Here is a 15,926-nt window from a genome sequence, read left to right as displayed (position 1 = left end):
TGCTCTTTGATTAATGCTCTACCAACTAAGTCATGCCTGTAACCCCATGATTACACTCCTGATGAATTGGGGTTTTAGGAGAAACTGTTCTGTTGGGAGATTTACTTGCTTTGTTTATCATGTGACTTTTTGTTAGATCTGGTCTACTGGGGCTTAATTCAGGATTCTAGTCCAAATCAATGTTGGTTTGTTTTTCCTATCACTTTATCAGCTATTAAATTAGAGGATTAGTGAAGAGGAGACAAGAGATCATAGTTTGTAATATCAGCGCAAAGTAAGATATGATTCAGGTCCTTGTCTTCAGAGTGACTCAGGTGTTTCTGACTAAAGATACCTTATTTCCTCCTTGTTACTTGTGCTTTGACTATCAGGTTTTTACTGGTCCCATTTTGTGGTCATCTGGTGAGTTGTGGGACTGATTCATTACAGCTGATACTTGGGAAGGCAAATATTTATTGAGCCTGGTGACAGGCATTGGGGCTATCATGGTACGTAGATTATTTCTTCTTATTGTTAAGAATCCTACCCTCTAGAGATAAACAAAGATAAATAAATGGCAAGGATGTGAAGAGTTTAGTGTGTAAGAAGTAGTTGTTCAGGTTAGATTAATGTAAGAAGTAACTGTTAGATGAGGTTAGATTAATGTAACTTAGTGGAGGCAAGAGATGGTGGTAGTGGTGTCTGGTGTCACCTATTCTAAAACGTGAGAGTAAGCATGCATTATCAAGACAACTGTACAATGTGGAAATGGAGGCATAATGGAGGCGAGGCCTCATGGAGAATGAGAAGAGCCTCCCAGGCTCAAGCTCCTATTATATATTCAGAGCACTAGGGGCAGGTAGGAAGGGTGGGTCTACAGATGGCATCAGGAATTGAGAGACCTGAAACTGGAGAACTGAGCTGGATGAAAGACTTTAAGGGGATTATCAGTTACTTAGACCTGGTCAAAGTACAAAGGAGAGTCACTGATTTTCAGAGAGGAAAAGGACAGAACTAGATTGAATTTTAGAAAAGACTTGGACTATAAGGTAGAATAGTGGTCACAAGCAGACCTGGATTTCTAGCACTGATTTTTTTTGGCACACAGGTTGTGAAATAGTACCCATGTAGGATCCTAGGAACTAAGTTAGACTGGATATTAGACTCTACTCCTTGTACTCAGGAGCCTCCAGGCAGGACAGAACTCAAACAGGAGTTCATAGTTTAATTTTTTTGGGAATTGTTTTGTGGAGAATCCAGGTTAGAAATGATAGGTGTGAACTACAGAGACAGACACACTGTGGGCATTTTAAGATATTAAGAATTGTCTAGACATGGGAACTGATGGGGTTTCGAGAATAAAGTAACAAAAATAGGAAAATCTGTCATTTCATGAATGTGTTAGTATATTCAGCATTCTGTACTTTTGTTTTTCTCTTTTATTTTCTCTCATTAACGTCCAATTCGTTGCTTCAAATAACTTATTCTTCAGGGAAGCTTGGAGAGGGACTTCTGTTAAATGGTAAACAAGTGCATTTGGGAGTCAGGAAACTATATGAAAAGTGATGCCAAGAGGAGACATCCTTTCTGTATGAATGTGGAGGGGGAGGAGAGGTGAGCAGTAGGATTAGGATTTTGTTTGTTTGTTTGTTTGTTTTAGGTAAGGGGTAGGGTTATTCATCATTCTGACTGGCACCAGGCCATCTTGGTCTTCCAAGTGGTGGGGAAAGGTCTGGGAAAGAGAGCTGGGAGAGCTGGGAAAGAGAGAGAGAAGAGCTAGAAAAGAACAGAGAGAGAGCAGAGAGAAGAGAGGGATTAGAATTTTAAGAGAGCATGTTGTTCTTAGAAGACAGAGGAGGGAGACTGAAGGTTAGAATCTCAGATGGAAGAAAAGACCATGATGTTCTTAGTAAGAGCATGGACACATAAAACAGTATGGGCTTTGGGGAAATCATGTGTCTCTGACTGATTTCAATTGTGGTGTAGAGGGAATGATGCCATAGAAAAGAGGTGGTAGAGGTGAAATCCTGATAATGTGCTCATTTATCTCACAAATATTTGTGTTTACTCTGCTGTGGCACCTGACAAATAAGGGATCAATTAAACTGGCCACATCTCTTCCCCTGAGATATGTTGAGGTAGTTCAATCTAAGTCAAGTTGAGCTATATTGTGTAGTTTTTACCAAATATACTTTGAAATTATTGTGGGACTTGGCTTGGGGAGGATACACTGAAGACAGAAGAACCAACTATGGCTAAATTTTCCAGCAGTATGCATTAGTAACAGCCTGAGGCAATATTATTGAAGAGAGTAGAGTTGTGTCTCCACATAGGATACCTTTCTTCGTTAGCAGGATGGCTTACTTACTATTTTGTAGATTTCCTGCCAGAAGCAATAGCACTAATCTTTTTCCCAAATCTAGTATTTTTTGACCTAGTAGATGGACTGTTAGACCCTCTAGCTTAATTTGAATGCTCATGGCAGCACTTCACTTTGGAGGTGTTATTGCTAGTTTTTCCTTCAGTATTTATTGTCAGGGCTAGCACTGCCATCTATGTTGATGTCCAGAGCACTGTGCTTAGAAGACCTCTGAAGATGGTTTAATTCTTTGTCATTTCTGTCTTCAAATCCTGATTAATGTTTAAACAAAAGCCTCTCATTTTCATTGTGCACTGTAAAATATAAATTGGATAGCCTGTCCTGACTACAAGTATAGCAATCATTTAGTTTTCTTTTTCTTCCTAATTCATGACCATGTACTTAATGTCCACAGACATTAGGGAATTAAATCAAGGCTGCTCTAGGAGAAAATAGCCCACTCCTGGTACTGACCTGAATACTGGGACATCTGGAAGAGATGTAACCAGATAGTTAGGCTTTGCCTATTGTTATGAGGTAAATAGATAGGAAAGACCCAGGGAAAACACCTCTGTTGACAACAAAGAACTTTTGTCTTGTATTCTCCACTCACCAGATAACAGGCCAGGTGTTCAATCCTTACTCTTTCCCTATATTTTCTTTGTATCCACTAGAACTGGCTGACCAAGTATGGGTCTGCCAGAAGAACTAGCAATGCCAATAGATCTTCTGTTTCAACAGCACAGTCCCAGTACCCTAAGGCATAGATCCTTTGTGTCAGCAAGTCATGAGACAAAGTCATATCTTCTTAGTCACCAGAAAGCTAATACTTGACTTCCTCTTCCCTTGTTCTTACTGATATTCTTTTCAATTTAAACTATAAAAGCCAGGTCAAAGAGTCTAGTCTATGTTGAAAGACTTAAAAAGGATCCACAAAAATCATTTATGTGTCTTTGATTTTGACTTCCAAATCAGCAAATAAGTCCTGTTAAGACTACTTGACATTTGGATGTAAGTGATCATATGTGTTGTTTTTCTTCAGTTCTCTGGTTTGCTAAGTTGTGATCCTAACAATCTTTCTGTAAAGTGTAGGGAAACAACCAATATGAAGTAAAGGAAAGCCATATACTTGTAAACTTGGACTGAGAAGAAGCTGTGAATTTAGCCTCTCAAGTAAATATGCTCTTCTCAGCCTGCATCTCCCTGTCAATTGGTCTTATTAATATGGTTGTGCCCAAAGTCTAGAGCTCTGAGTAATGAATTAAAATGTGTGGAGTTTTTTTTTTTTCTGTTAAAGACAATAGACAATACCAGCAGTAGATTTTTCCTAAGATGAAAGTAAAAGCACATGGTTAGTTATGGTTTCCTATGGGAAAAGAAATAGATACATATTTCTATTAAACTGAAGTCAGGAGTCCCTAAGGTTTGAAGGTGGCATTTTATTTTTTAAATTGTTATCTTTGATGTCCACGAATTTCAGTAAATGTGACATTAGTTATTATGATATCTAATTTGAAATATTAGATAGGTATAGAAGACTATCAATTTATACTTGTAGCAATGTCATCCCTCAAATATTGTTTATTTGATTTTATACTTTATACTTTATTTTGACCGCTTAGACAGTTTTTACTTCTTGATGAAGCTTGAAATGGCAAAATGTTTCAAAGTGGTTTTTATTTATTCTTTTCGTTTTATTTTTTTGGTGAATTGTGAGCTTAAAGACTTGTGCTACCACCATTTATTTTTTTTTTCTTTTATATTTGTATGTAATCTGAGCTGTGGTTCTTGTGCATACATCAAATGCCAAGGTAAGCTTATCTTGATTTTTTCATTGGAATGCCTAATATCACTAACTGTTTACATTTGAGTGTGAAAATATTTACAGTGCTGGGAGCCAGTGGCTCAAGCCTATAATCCTAGCTACTCAGGAGACTGAGATCTGAGGATCATGGTTCAAAGCCAGCAGGGGCAGGAAAGTCTCTGAGACTCTTATCTCCAATAAACCACTAGAAAACCAGAAGTGGCACTGTGGCTCAAGTGGTAGAGCGCTCACGTTGAGCTGAAGAGCGCAAGGAAAGCACCCAAACAAAGAGTTCAAGCCCCACAACCAACAACAACAAAAAGATATTTACAGTGTCATTTTTCATCTTGTATACAAATACTCAGATGATAACTCATCCTGGCATACAGCAGAGATGAAAAAGGTACTGTGAGTTTGGCATCATGACCAGGTCACAGCATTATAAAGAGGACTAAACCCAGGAACCAGATTAAAAAATATATATTCACAATATTAAGCTTCAAATGGTAGAACTTTTTATGTCCCAGTTACAAATACCATTATCTCATTTGATCTTTTTAAGCACTAACATATCAGCATGCAGATATTAACAGGTAACTTGCAATGAGCTTGAAGTGGCACCAAAAGTGTAAGAATACAAGCCTGTCTGACCTTAGACCCTAGAAGTCCATACCATATAGCAAAATCAGAAGAGGAGCAGAAAACAAAGGTGGGGGCCATTTCTAAGAATGCTGGAATCAGATGAGAGCCCAGTGAGAGAGTGTTAACTTTTGAAGTCTGGAACAAGGCAAGATATTCACTCTTATCTTGCCTATTCACCACAAGGAAAGAACTATTAGTTAACAATCTCACTATTAGTTACCAATATCTAATGTTTATAAACCTTACAGATATCAACAAAAAGCTAGTGGGAATGCCAGGCACTGGAGGCTCACATCTGTAATCCTAGCTTCTCAGGAGGCTGAGACCTGAGGATCTCGGTTCAAAGACAGCCTGGGGAGGATAGTCTTTGAGACTCTTATCTCTAATAAACCACTAGAAAAAAAAATCAGAAGTGGCCCCGTAGCTCAAGCAGTAGAGGGACAGCACCCAAGCCCAGAGCTCAAGCCCCACAACCAACCAAAAAAAAAAAAAATATGAGAATAGATAAATGAAGGTGGCAAATTTGAGGATGCAAAATCCACCCATGTACTAAATATATTTCCATTTGATAACAAGGCACTTTAAAAAATAAGAATTCAGGGAGGGGGGACCAAGATGGCGACGGGGCAGTAGGGAAACGCCACAGCTCTCTCCAACCAAAAAGAGAGTTCGAGTTCCAACGCTTAATCTCCCCAAGAGACCGACAACAACAAAAAGACGAACACTCAGAGAAAAACCAGAGGTGGAAAATAACAAAAAAAGAAAGAGAGGAAAAGAAGAATTTCAGAACAGAGAAGAGCGAAGACCCCTCCCCCAACCTTTACTGGCCGCGCGGCAGTGCGCCAAGCCGCCGGCCAGCCGGCCCGGCGGGGGCTGCCCGAGCCACAGAGACACAGGGGGCTGCTTGCAGATCACCAGGTACCGGATTGCAGAACAGCGGATCGCCAGGAACAGAGAAACCTAACAGCCAGGAGTCTCCACGAGGATCCCACCCCCACCCCTCACTCTCCACCGAAGCGGAGAGGCTCCATCCCGCCAAAGCCGCCCCGCACCAGCAGCGCGACAAAGGGACCTGTCGGCAGACCACCCGCCCAATCGCGATCTCAACTACCCGGCGGGGGGCCGCCCAACCCAGCCCGCAACCACCCCAACTGAACTCGGACTGCAACAACAACTGACGACCTACAGGGTGAGTACCCAACAGGGGACAGTGAATCCCTCAAGGGAGACCAGAGCTGGAGGGAATCCCCAGACCCTGACCTAGACTCCCTACCCCAACACCCGGACCACAGGACCCACTAAAACTGGGAACTGTTCGAGAGCTCCACCAGCCGGTGGAGCACACTCTGCTGGCCAGGCCAGAGCAAGAGCGCCCCTGGAAGGGAGCTTAAATGCCCAAGCCAGGAACAGCGCCCCTGGGTCAAGACTACCAACAGTAGAAGAAATTTGAACTGTGTCCTCCAGGCTGCATAACCTAGGTGGTATACACATTAGCACAGGTCTAACGAGCGCGCTCCAGGCTGGGGCTGGAACCAGGCCCGGGGACCGGCGCCTGAACAAAGCAAAAAGGGTCAGAAGTGGGGCTGTGGCTCAAATGGTAGGGTGCCAGCCCTGAGCTGAAGAGCTGAGGGACAGCACCCAAACCTAGAGTTCAAGCCCACAACCAGCCCCAAACAAACAAACAAAAACACATCAGGAGCCCATAGCAGACTCCAGTATTTGGGAGAGTGCATCCAGAGCATCTGATCTTCCCAAGAGCACCCGCAGGAGCAAACACAAGCAGGCTAGGCTGCTCAACCCTTCCAAAGGCGGGAATTGCTACAGCAGAGAGCTGAGAATCCTAAGTAAGTCAGAATAGCAGCTGGAAATAGGCTCCCAACAGAATCCAGATCAGGCACAGACTCTCTCTACCAATACAGAATCAGCAACCAAGCAAAGACAGACACACCAAAACAAGATTGAAGAGCAGTCTCCTGAACCCCCATGCGAAAATCACAGAGAAAAATCACAAGGTTTACCACTACCCAGGACAGCAAGCTCACCTCAAAAGCCAGCAGCCACGCAGGGGAGAGCCCCAGTGGGAGCAAAGCAGGAATGGAAGACAAAAACTACATCCAAGGGTTGCTGGAGGCAATGACTCAAGAAATAAAGCGAGAAATGGATCAGAAATGGAAAAAGCACAAGGATGAACTATCAAAAGATATACAGGACATCAAACAAAAGTTGGATGCAAAAATAGAAGCTGCACAAACCTCAGTAAGAAGTGAGATAAACGCCAAATTAGAGGTAATGCATACTGATCTCACCTCATTGAGAGGTGAGATCAGTACTCTGAGAACCAACATTGAATCCATAAAGGGATCCATTTCCACCATGCAAACCACAATAGAAGCCACGGTCAACAGAGTGAATGAAATGGAAGGTAGAGTGTCAGATACAGAAGACAGAATACACCAACTGGACCAAAAAGTGACAGATATGGAAAAATCACTCAAATTAAACCAAAGGGAAATTCAAGAGCAAGCAGATAATGCTAAAAAATTTAACCTTCGCATAATCGGAGTGGACGAAGGTGAGGAATTCCAGAGCAAGGGAATGCAACACCTATTTAACAAGATAGTCAATGAAAATTTTCCCCACCTCAAAAACGACCATCTTAACTACATCACAAAAGCTTATCGAACACCCAACAAGCAAGATCCCAGGAGAAACACTTCTAGGCACATTATAGTAAAAATGATGGATCTGAATAATAAGGAAACAATCCTGCATGCAGCAAAAATGAAGAAGGAGCTATACTACAAAGGGAAAAAAATTAGAATCACTGCAGATCTCTCCACACAAACAATGAATGCAAGAAAAGCCTGGGAAAGCACCATACGAGCCCTGAGAGCCAATAACTGCCAAGCCAGACTGATACACCCGGCAAAGCTAGCATTCACATTCGATGGAGAACTGAAAACTTTTAATAGCAAAGAAAAACTAAATGAATACATAAACATTAAGCCAGCATTACAAGGAATTCTAAGAGGGGGGACACAATCTGAAGAAAGCAACCAGGAACTGGGACCTGCCCCAAACAGGCATTACTCAAAGTCTAACTGAGCAAGCACAGGAGGAAAGGAAAGAAGAAAAACTTAGGAAAACGGAATGGCAGGGACAACAATGCATCTCTCTACACTTTCTCTTAATATAAATGGGCTGAATTTGCCAATTAAAAGAAAACGAATGGAGGACTGGATCAGAAAACAAGACCCACCCATCTGTTGCCTTCAGGAGACCCACCTCTCAGCCAAACATACAAACAAACTCAGAGTGAAGGGGTAGAAAAGGATCTACCAATCAAATTCCCCCAATAAGAAAGCAGGTGTAGCTATCCTGATATCTGACAAAATAAACTTTTCATTAAAATCAGTACAGAAAGACAAGGACGGACACTACATATTAATAAAGGGAACAATCCAAGAGGAGGATATAACCATCATCAACTTATATGCCCGAAATATCGGTGCACCCAGATATGTTAAACAAATGCTCTCAAACTTACAGAATAAAATAGATCCCAATACGATAATACTAGGAGACTTTAACACGCCACTCTCACCAAAGGACAGGTCTACCAACCAGAGGATTGGCAAAGAAGCTACCGAATTAAGTGAGGCCATATTTCAAGCGGAATTAACCGACATCTACCGAGTATTTCACCCTAAAACAACACAGTACACATTCTTCTCAGCAGCTCATGGAACTTTCTCCAAAATAGACCATATCATAGTTCATGCAAGGAACTTAAGCAAATACAAAGGGATCGACATAATCCCCTGTATCCTATCTGACCACAGTGGAATCAAGCTAGCTCTCAATAACAAAGCATACCGCAGAAATTTCTCTAATACATGGAAATTGAACAGCACACTCCTTAACAAGGCCTGGGTAACAGAAGAGATCAGAGAAGAAATAAAGCATTTCCTACAACTCAATGAAAATGAAAACACCTCACAAAGAAACTTGTGGGACACAGCAAAAGCAGTCCTGAGGGGCAAATTTATTGCCCTCAGTGCCCACATCAAGAGAATGGAGGCAGACCAAGTAAATAATCTCATGTTGCAACTAAAACAGCTAGAAAAACAAGAAAAAATGGGACCTAAAGCTACTAGACGAAGCCAGATAACCAAATTGAGAGCAGAGATTAACCAATTAGAAAATCAGAAAACCATAACCAAAATAAACCAAACAAAAAGCTGGTTCTTTGAAAAAATAAACAAAATTGATGGCCCGTTGGCAAGATTAATTAAAAAAAGAAGAGAGGAAACCCATATTAATAGGATTAGGGATGCCACGGGAAACATCACAACACGTACCCAAGATATCCAAACAATTCTAACAGACTACTTTCAAAAGCTATACTCTCTAAAGGAAGAAAATCTGGCGGAAATGGATGCATTTTTAGAGAAATACAAGTTACCCAAACTGAGCAAAGAAGAAGTTAACCAATTAAATAAGCCAATATCCTATAATGAGATACAGGAAGCTATCAAAAGTCTTCCAACAAAAAAAAGCCCAGGACCAGATGGATTCACAGCAGAATTCTATAAGACCTTTAAAGAAGAACTAATACCCATACTCCTCAAGCTCTTCAGAGAAACAGAGAAGGAGGGAGCTATCCCAAACTCATTCTACGAAGCCAATATCACACTCATCCCCAAACCAGGCAAAGACCCAACCAAAAAGGAGAATTACAGGCCAATCTCCTTGATGAACACAGATGCAAAGATCCTTAACAAGATTCTAGCTAACAGAACCCAGAAACACATTAAAAAAATAATACACTATGATCAGGTAGGCTTCATCCCAGAGACACAGGGATGGTTTAACATACGTAAGTCAATAAATGTAATCCAGCATATCAACAGAGCCAAGGTCAAGAATCACATGATTATCGCCACAGATGCAGAAAAGGCCTTTGATAAAATTCAACATTCATTCATGCTAAAAGCTCTGGAGAAAATAGGAATAGAAGGAACATTTCTTAAAACAATAAAAGCCATTTATGACAGACCAATAGCCAATATTATACTTAATGGGGAAAAGCTACAACCAATTCTCCTAAAAACAGGAACAAGGCAAGGATGTCCACTGTCTCCACTCCTCTTCAACATAGTCTTAGAACCCTTAGCCAGGGCAATAAGGCAAGAAAAAGACATTAAAGGGATCCGCATAGGGAAAGAAGAAGTGAAACTATCCCTTTTTGCAGACGACATGATACTATACCTCCACGATCCCAAAAATCCATCCCCAAACTTTTAGAAATCATAAGTCACTTCGGCAAAATAGCAGGATACAAAATAAACCCACAAAAATCAGTTGCCTTCCTATACACTGATAACGTACAGGAAGAGAGGGAAATAAAGGGAGCAACCCCATTCACAATAACCTCCCAAAAAATAAAATATTTAGGAATTAACCTAACCAAAGATGTAAAAGAACTATTTAATGAGAACTATAAAAAGTTAAAGAAAGAAATTGCAGAAGACACTAGGAAATGGAAAGACCTCCCATGCTCCTGGATAGGCCGACTTAATATAGTAAAGATGGTGATACTTCCAAAACTAATATACAAATTCAATGCAATTCCTATTAAAATCCCAATGACGTACATCACTGAAATACAGAAAACAGTCCAAAAATTTATATGGAACAACAAAAGACCTAGAATAGCCAAAACAATTCTAGGGGATAAAGACAATATGGGAGGGCTATCCATGCCGAACTTCAAACTCTACTACAGAGCTATAATCACAAAGACAGCATGGTACTGGCACAAAAACAGACCCGAAGACCAATGGAACAGAATAGAAGATCCAGATATAAATCCACAGGCCTACAGCCAGCTGATATTCGACAAAGGAGCCAAAGACATACAATGGAAGAAACACAGCCTCTTCAACCGCTCGTGCTGGGAAAACTGGGCAGCCACATGCAGAAAACTAAAAGTGGACCCCAGCCTATCACCATGCACCAACATCAACTCAAAATGGATTAAAGACCTTAACATTAAACCTGAATCTCTGAAACTACTACAGGACAGAGTAGGAGAGACACTTGAACTAATAGGCACAGGAAGGAACTTCCTGAACAGAGTCCCAGGGTCACAACAAGTTGGAGAGAGACTCGACAAATGGGACTACCTTAAAATAAAAAGCTTCTGCACAGCTAAATCTATTGCAACTAAGCTAGAAAGACAACCAACTAATTGGGAAAAAATATTTACCAGCAATATATCAGACAAGGGGTTAACATCCTGTATATACAGGGAACTCAAGAAACTAATCCCTCCCAAACCTAACAAACCAATTACTAAATGGGCAAGGGAACTAAAGAGGGACTTCTCAAATGAAGAAATAAAAATGGCAAAGAAACACATGAGGAAATGTTCATCATCCCTGGTGGTGAAGGAAATGCAAATAAAGACAACCCTGAGATACCACCTTACCCCAGTCAGAATGTCCCACATCCACAAATCAGCCAATGACAAATGCTGGAGGGGATGTGGAGAAAGAGGAACCCTGTTACACTGCTGGTGGGAATGTACACTTATACAACCACTTTGGAAAGCAGTCTGGAGGGTCCTTAGAAAGCTAAAGATTGACCTCCCTTACGACCCAGTCATACCACTTCTAGGCATCTACCCTGAACAACAGGAACCAATATACAAGGACACGTGCACCTCCATGTTTATTGCAGCACTGTTCGCAATAGCCAGGATATGGAAACAACCTAGATGCCCCACCACAGATGAATGGATCCAAAAATTGTGGTATCTATACACAATGGAATATTATGCAGCCATTAGAAATGACAAAATAATGGCATTTGCAGGGAAATGGATGGAGCTAGAAGGAATCATGTTGAGCGAGGTAAGCCAAGAACGAAGAGACAAACGGTACATGGTCTCCCTGATAAGTGGATGCTAAATCCAAAAGGTTAGGTGATACGACAAAACTAACAGGACTTAAGAAACAAAGAACTCCCGCTCATCTGGTTGAACCACTACTAAATATCCTCATGCTGCTGATCACAAATATGGTATATAACATGTGAACACTGTTATATATTACAGACTGTGGTAGACAATCTGCTCCAGGGAAGTTAGAATGAACTTGTGACTTTGAAATTATGTAATCATTTAATCACAATCAAAAAAAAAAAAAAAAGAACCTCGGGGAAGGGAGGGAGGGAGGGGATGGTAGGGGGAAAACAATGGAGGGGGTAACAATGTTCAAGAGGAAGTGTACTCATAACCTCACTCATGTAACTGTAACCCTCTGTATAGTAGCTTTACAATAAAAAAAATAAATAAAAATAAAAAAAAATAAGAATTCAAATTTAGTTACAAAAATAAAACATTGACGAATAAATTTAACAGCATTTAATATTTTACATAGCATTTCATGCTTTTGTCCCAGCTGGTCTTGATCATAGGCCTCTTTTTTTAAATTTTATTTTATTGTAAAGAGGCTGTGCAGAGGGGTTACAGTTGCATGAGTAAGGCAATGAGGACATTTCTTGTTGAGCATTGTTCCCCCTTCCCTTGTTGTTCTACCACTATTCCTTCCTTCCCCACCTCTTTCCCTCCCACCCCCATCCAAAATTGTAAAGTTCATTTCCAAAATGCTGTCTTGTGGGTATCATCATGCCTTCTTGTAACTGGAATGACCCAGCTTATTATATGTAATGAAGTGTGACTTTATGCTGAGGCTGGCCTTGAATAGTGATCTTTCTCATTTCCATCTCTAGAGTCACTGTGGAATCAGAGGTATGAGTCACCATATATAGCTCATTTCAGAATGAAATATGTATCAAAATGTGTATGAAAAGTGATACACACCTAGGAATCAATATAAACACCTTTATCTCTATGTTAAGGAAATGAATGAATAAAATGGAAAACTGTAATATCCCCAGTTATTCAGATGAACAACTATTTTTTTTTAGTAAGAAAACTTTCTGGACCTTTTAAGATTATTTTTATGAGTTCATGACCAGATAGGAGGAATAAGAAATAGAGGAATAGTTCTTTCTTTTGTTGTTTCTGCTGGCAGAGTGCATTTGTCCATGAGCCCATACTTTTGAGCTAGATCTACCATTTCTTGGGTTATAGGCTGGAACATAACTGTAGTAGACACTATCAGTCTTGAAAGAATCAACACCTTTTTGTAGAAATAAATGTTATTCTTGTTGTTTTGATACACTAAAAGACAAATTCATATATTTTCTAAGATAAGCATTTGCTCCTATAAGCATGACTCAGTATTTCACATTTGTGTCTAGAATATATCTCGCATTATATCCTGCCAGGACAATATGTTATTGAATTGCTGTCTGTTGTATTGTTTTGATACCAAAGTATCTATTTAACAAATATGTACATATTGATATTTGTTTTTGCTTAATAAACATTTTAACACCTCACATTTCTATCTTATCATTTTATAAACAGAATTTAATACCCATTTTTTACTATTTCTCTGCGCAATGAATTGCTCTCTGCCTACTCGATTTTATATTATGTAAGCTCTCTGTTTAGGTCAAAGGGTCCCTACTAGAAACAAATGAAGTTTCTTGGGGTAGCATTTAACCATGTTTATTGTAAAAAAAAAAAAGGACAGGGTATCTGATCTTTAAGAATCTCTTTTCTTGCCAGGCGCTGGTGGCTCAAGCCTGTAATCCTAGCTACTCAGGAGGCTGAGATCTGAGGATCGTGGTTCAAAGCCAGCCCGGGCAGGAGAGACCGTGAGACTCCTATCTCCAATAAACCACCAGAAAACCGGAAGTGGCGCTGTAGCTCCAGTGGTAGAGCGCTCGCCTTGAGCTGAAGAGCTGAGGGACAGCGCCCAGGCCCAGAGTTCAAGCCCCACAGCCGACCAAAAAAAAAAAGAATCCCTTTTCTCCCTTTATCTTGCTCTTGCTTTCATGATGACTTAAATATCTCCTCTAACAGAAAACCCCATCCAATCTACTTTTAGAATAGAGATGCTCAAAATAAAATAAACCTGTATAAAAATTAGAGTACATAGTGGCTATAATCCTCAAGAGACTGAGATCTGGAGGATTGAGCAAGCGCATAAAAAATGCCATCTCCAATTAACCAACACAAAGTTGGGCTAAATGTAAGCCTGAAGTTGTAGGGATCCAGCTGAGCAAGCAAATAAGCAAACACAATGAGAATGAACCTCTGAGTTCAAGCCCCTGTACTGGCAAAACAACAAAAACAAACAAACAGCATACTTCTCAGCATCACCAGCACTAGAATCAGTTGTTAAATTAGAAAACACATTGCCCTAAAGGGTTAACAGTATAAATGAGACACTATTAAAACAAGGGCCTATGCGAAGAGGTTTGTAACACTATAAATCTGAAGATGTTTACCTGTACAAATTTCCCAGATCACCTAGAGAAAGGACTTAGTGTCTTGTGTTTTTGTACACTAAAGTGGGAGTATGCCTTCTCTAAGTCATTGCTAATACTATCACCTTCTTAGGTAAAGGTATTACAAAGTAGCTTATTCCCTAATTGTCTCAATATTTATTTGGTCAAATGCTAAGAAATGAAACAATTGCAGATAAGTTTATATAGATAAAAATATTATTAATGATTGATTTTTCTCCCAGTGTACCTCAGACATTAAGGCCACCCTTAAAAAACTGGATAAGATCTACTATAGGTATGAGTCAAGCGGAAAAGGTCAGATAATGTGATGTTAGGAAAACGAACCCTTAAATATGTATTTTAATGTTTTTGTTTCTTTCATGCATGTGTTTCTAACGCATTTATAAAATTATTTCTTTGTTGCTTTGTATGTCCCTCCCCCACAGTGTAACCCCCGCTTTCACTATATTTGATGTCAGTATAACTTGTGGAGGAGATGGGGACAAACAAGTCGTTTAAGTATTCAGGTGGACCTGTTGCAACAATGAGAAGTACAAAATGTCATGTCAAAACCAGCTTTACAATGTCGGTGTGGGGGGGGGGGGAGCAGGGGTATGATTGGGAGGGGGGGAGGGGGGAGGCTGGGAAGGGAGGTGAAGGGTAAACAAAGGAGGAGGCTGCAATGCTTGGTAAGAAATGTATGCATTTTCCTGCCCATGTAATTGTAACCCCTCTGTACAGTATGTTCTCAATTAAAATAAAATAAAAATTAAAAAAAAAAAAACTGGATAAGGGACACCTCACACCCCAGTGGAGACTTTAGAGACAGCATTCAAGGTGTACAATGGGAGAGAATGAAAAAGCCCAAAAGGTTAAATAGCAAATACTAGCCAAGGCAAGTTAGAGACTGCACTTGGAAGAGATGGTTATAGGCACACGTCTCCCATGTCTGCTTAAAACATTGGAAAAATATTGGGAAAAGATCTAGTTAATGAGGTTGACACTCTGGTAAATTACTCAGGGGCTACGGCCTAAATCCGTGGGGCACCAGCCTGCAAAAGCCAGTCTACTCAAAGAAAGCAGCCAGGAAAATACTGAGAGATTTCAACCGTCTGACCCATCTGTGTAGAAATTGCAGACCCCTCAGCAGGAGGCGATCAATCAGTCCATTCCAGAGCACAGACCACAGAGAACAGCCACAGCCCTCCATTGACCAATGTGTAACTTCACCTCTTTCCCGACAATTTCCCCCCCCCCCCACTTCCATTGACTGATCTTGTGCATGACCTGACAAATCCCTTTCTGGATTACTTCTAGCTCCTCCTCTATACTTTATGGGGGGAATTACTCTCCTTTGAGGAACCTATTAACCTCACCCACCTGTTAGACCTGGAACAGGACTTACATTTACAAGGAGTCATTGTGGATTTCATGCCCCCTGAAATTTATCTCTTTACTCACTTTTCACTCCTTTCACATATTTTTTTTTGGTGGGGGGTCCGGTCATGGGGCCTGAACTCAGGGCCTGAGCGCTGTCCCTCAGCTCTTCAGCTCAAGGCTAGCACTCTACCACTTGAGCCACATTGCCAATTCTGGCTTTTTTTCTTTTTGCTTATGTGGTGCTGAGGAATCAAACCCAGGGCCTCATGCATGCAAGGCAAGCGCTCTACCACTGAGCCACCACCTCATCCCATCATATTTTAACTGTCCTTT

At 40.6% G+C, this 15,926-nt stretch overlaps 1 pseudogene; it reads right to left on the bottom strand.

Annotated features, from left to right (window-relative positions):
• Nucleotides 1-15,634, bottom strand: part of LOC122118340 — a 30,449-nt pseudogene extending 14,815 nt beyond the window's left edge.
• Between the last annotated feature and the right edge of the window lie 292 nt (nt 15,635-15,926).

Source organism: Dipodomys spectabilis, unplaced genomic scaffold (genome assembly GCF_019054845.1).
Source record: "Dipodomys spectabilis isolate Male_0828 unplaced genomic scaffold, ASM1905484v1 ptg000148l, whole genome shotgun sequence".
NCBI classification, from domain to species: Eukaryota; Metazoa; Chordata; class Mammalia; order Rodentia; family Heteromyidae; genus Dipodomys; species Dipodomys spectabilis.
Note: the sequence above shows the minus strand (reverse complement) of the source record. Positions and strands in the feature narration are given on the sequence as shown.